This window comes from Triticum dicoccoides, chromosome 1A (genome assembly GCF_002162155.2).
Source record: "Triticum dicoccoides isolate Atlit2015 ecotype Zavitan chromosome 1A, WEW_v2.0, whole genome shotgun sequence".
Classification (NCBI taxonomy): Eukaryota; Viridiplantae; Streptophyta; class Magnoliopsida; order Poales; family Poaceae; genus Triticum; species Triticum dicoccoides.
In genome coordinates, this window is record NC_041380.1 from 531,319,887 (window position 1) to 531,324,113 (window position 4,227).

At 45.3% G+C, this 4,227-nt stretch overlaps 1 protein-coding gene across 1 annotated transcript in view; it reads right to left on the minus strand.

Moving 5' to 3' along the window:
- Positions 1 to 105, minus strand: part of LOC119286158 (signal recognition particle 54 kDa protein 2) — a 6,180-nt gene extending 6,075 nt beyond the window's left edge. The window contains exon 1 of the mRNA XM_037565513.1: positions 1 to 105. The gene's annotated coding sequence lies outside the window, so the exon portion shown is untranslated.
- Positions 106 to 4,227: the final 4,122 nt, after the last annotated feature.

A 4,227-nucleotide genomic window follows, 5' to 3' on the forward strand; every position in this document is an offset into this window, starting at 1 on the left:
GGGGCGGCGCGCGGCGCGATCTGGAGGCTGGGGTGGGGAAGGGGACGGGAGAACGGAACCGGCCGGGGGAGATGGGGAAGATTTTGGTTGTGGGGTGGGGGATTGGGGAACGCGGCGTGGTGGGTCGGGTCGGTAGCGGCTCGGCTGGCTCGTGTGTCGTGTCGTGTCGTACGGGGGGAGAAGGTTCGTGTGGTGTGTGGCGTGTGAGTCGAGCCGACGAGCGTTCGCTCCGTGAAAGTTGAAAACTGACTCGTATTTCACGGATCTCATCGCAACGGCTTTCATCGCGATGATCATCGAGCATCCCTCTCAATTTCTTTTTTTCGGAAAAACTTTCAATCTATTCATCTTCAATCAAGGTAGTACAACGAACACTAGAAATAGTAAAGATTACATCCAGATTCATAGACCACCTAGCGACGACTACAAGCACTGAAGCGAGCCGAAGGCGCGCCGCTGTCATCGCCCCTCCCTCGCCGGAGCCGGACAAACCTTGTTGTAGTAGACAGTCGGGAAGTCGTCGTGCTAAGGCCCCATACAACCAACGCACCAGAACAGCAACCGCCGCGGATGAAGAGTGTAGATCAGAAGGAACCAACCTGAAGACACATGAACAAAAACAAACGACGAACAGATCCGAGCAAATCCACCAACGACAGATCCGTCGGAGACACACCTCCACACGCCCACCTATGATGCTCGACGCATCACCGGAACGGGGGCTAGGCGGAGAGACCTTTATTCCATCTTCAGGGAGCCGTCACCGTCTCGTCTTCCTGAGCAGGACATAAACCCTAACAAAGCTCGAAAAAAGATCTAAAAATAGAGCCCTCCCACCGGCAAGGGTTGAGATCCACTCTGCCCCCATGGCCCTAAGGCCACCGGAGACGGGACGGATCGGCGCCGGCGCCGGCGGGAGGCGGAGAACCCTAGCTTTTTGGGTGGTGGTGGCCGGCTAGGTCACGTACGTGCGTTACGCTAGGTTATTAGATGAGAATTCTTGTTGCCTTAGTTTCAAATTCAATTTTTTTTGCAGGTATCAGGCTTGGGTAGGGCCGGTCTTGGGGTTTTGGAGACGGCGGGCCTATGACTTGTGTATCCCCTTTTGCAAGCAGCAGAGGGCCTTTCGTGTCTTTTAAAATTCAGAATTAGTCATCTAGCCTTGTGGGTATACAAGTGGCCTCATCGGTTTCACCGGTGAATCACTTGTTTGTTTGCAGATGACAGTCTGCTGTTCTTTAAAGCAACTAACGAGGGGGCGGAAGAGGGTTTCTCCTTCCGAAAACTTATGCTCATACTTCTGGTCAAAGAATAAATAAGGAAAAATCTTCAATCTTCTTCAGCAAGAGGTGCTCTAAGGAGGTAAGAGGTGTGATCAAACATATTTTGAGTGTACCTAATGAGCAGCTGAATGAAAAATGTCTAGGGATGCCTTTGGGTGTGGGAATGTCAAGAAATGGAGCTTTTTAAATACCTTAAGGACAGGTTGTGGAATAAAATTCAGGGTTGGATGGAGAAACTTTTCTCTGTAACGGGCAAGGAAGTCTTGGTGAAATAAGTTGGTCAAGCTATCCTGGTTTATTCAATGTCATGTTTTAAATTACCAAGGGGCTTGTGCCAGCAATTAATTTCTATGATGAAAGCCTTTTGGTGGGGTATCAAGCAAGGTCAGCGCAAGCCATATTGGCTGTCTTGGGATATTATGTGTATGCCGAAATATATGGGAGGCATTGGTTTTTTGAAATTTTTAATCTCGCCCTCTTAGCCAGGCAGGCTTGGATAATATTAGAGAATCTGGAATCATTGAGTGTAAGACCACTGAAAGTGGTGTACTCCCCCAACACTGATTTTCTTACCGCTGAACTTGATACCACCCATCCTAGATTTGGCGATCGATTGTGCAGATCCGTGACACTTTGAGAACAGGCCTTAACAGATGCATTGGCACAGGTAACAATACTCATATATGGGATACGAATTGGATCCCTAGGCGAGAAAACACGAGGCCTATAGTTTCTCTAATTCCCAACCCACCGCAGCTGGTATCAGACTTGTTGGACCAAGGTAGTGCCAGATGGAATGCATAATTAGTTGCACACGTTTTCTTACCTTTTGATGCAGCTGCCATTCTTCAGATACATGTATGCACCAGGGTGATCAATGGTTTTTGGTCGTGGAATTTTGAGAAAAATGGCATCTTCTTTGTCTGTTCTGCTTATAAAATGATTGTGGACATTAAAAAGCGCCACGAAGATTGGTTATAAGAGAGGGTGGGAGCCTCAAATAATTCTGAAAATGAGAAAGTATGTGTTACACTTTGGAAGGTTTCGGTGCCAGCAAAAATTAAGATGTTTCTTTGGAGACTGGCGAAAAATTCAATCCCAACCGAGGATGTCCGCAAGCATAGGAAAATGTCCCACCATGATGATTGTTTTGCTTGTGGAGCACAAGATTCTTGGCGGCATAGTCTTCCCGAGTGTATGATGGCTCGGTGTGTGTGGACTTTGGTAGATCACGATCTTCTGGAACATATGATTGCAACACAACAACCATCAGCGAAAACATCACTATTCTCTATGATGGAAGTGTTGCGTCACGAACAGTTGATCCGAATGTGTCTAATGCTATGGGCTATCTGGCATGCTCGCGGGAAACTTATACATGAGGTAATTAATCAAAGCCCATATGATACACTCTTTTGTCACAAGATTCATATCAGAGCTTGATCAGCTAGACACACTACTGGATCCACATGCAATATCAGCACCAGTACAAGCTCAGTCTAGGCGCTGGATTCCCCTGTGCTAGGCAATGTTAAAATAAATGCCCATGCAGGCGTCTTGGTGGATCATAATGTGGGCACTGCAGCTTCTATCTGCTACGATACATATGGTTCATATCTGGGTTCTTCTGTTCTGGTCATACATGGACTCATCGACCCTCCTGGCATGTAGGGAAGCTATTTCCCTGGCACAAGACCTTGCGATGCAACACATTCAGGTGGCTTTCGACTGCAAGCAGATTGTCAATCACATTCATCAGCAAGCTGGAGGGAATTATGGTGGTATTATCAAAGAGCTTGTAGAGACTGCGAGTGTTTTTACCTATTGCAATTTAGTGTTTGAACCTCGAGCTTCAAATTTCAAAGCTCATAACATAGCTAGATATGGTGTTCTTCTTCCTCATGGAAGCACTACAAGAAAATTGAGATACTGTGACGAAAATCCTCGTGACAATGGTGGACAACGTCACACAAATACGTAATGCGTGATGTTTTCCTAGGTAGCGTCACTGATTACTACAAATCGGTGACAATAGACGTCACTTAATCGCTTCGGCCCATGAGTGCACCTGGCTACCAATTTCTATGACAATTTGGTAATTTCGATGACGAACCTACTAGAGTCATCGAATATGAATGTGTGAGGATCACTTTTTTGGCATGTAACGTCTAGCAATGGGACCTACCATAGTGCTTGACGGGTTAACGAGCGGTATGACCCGCGTAATAGTGTTGACAGTAGGATCCATCATAGTTTTTTCACAGTCTACTTACCAATATAATTACGTTGTTCTATCTAATATAAACAGGTAATGGCCAGCGAAAAACTTATTTTGTTCCGTCTATCATAAATAGGTAGTGGTTGAGGGGGAAAAACCTGAATCCTGCGTTCATGAGCTCTTATTTCGTTCTATCAGAAAAAAAATGGAAATATGAGTTGGCGGAAAAAAGTTTGGTACAGGGAGTTTGAACATAGGATCATTATGGTCTCAAATAACGGCGTTGAAAATAAGCTAGAGTTTAGATGCTACCGTAAATTATGCTAAAAATATATTTATTATGTTCTTCTTTTTACACATATTTATTATGTTCTTGGACGATATTCTTGTAGCATTTAGCAAGTTAGTTATTTTTTCGCCGGGGCGTGTGTGACTCGATCTGTAGGTTAGTTATTTCTTACCGAGCCGTATGTGATTGATCTGTTCGTTTATTCTATGTTCTAGATGGCGTCGCTCGGTTAGTAACTTCGTATGTTTTTGTTTTGAGGCAAAGTAACTTCGTATGTGATGGGTATACCACAACATGTGGCCTGGTTTTTCTTTTTCTTTTTCTTTTTGAGAATCAGCATGCACCCCTTTTTTTAGAGTTTTCTACGTGGGCTAAAGCCCGCTCAACCCCGGCTATAAAGCAGCGAATTTTTTTCCCTCGGCCACCTCCTCCTTCCC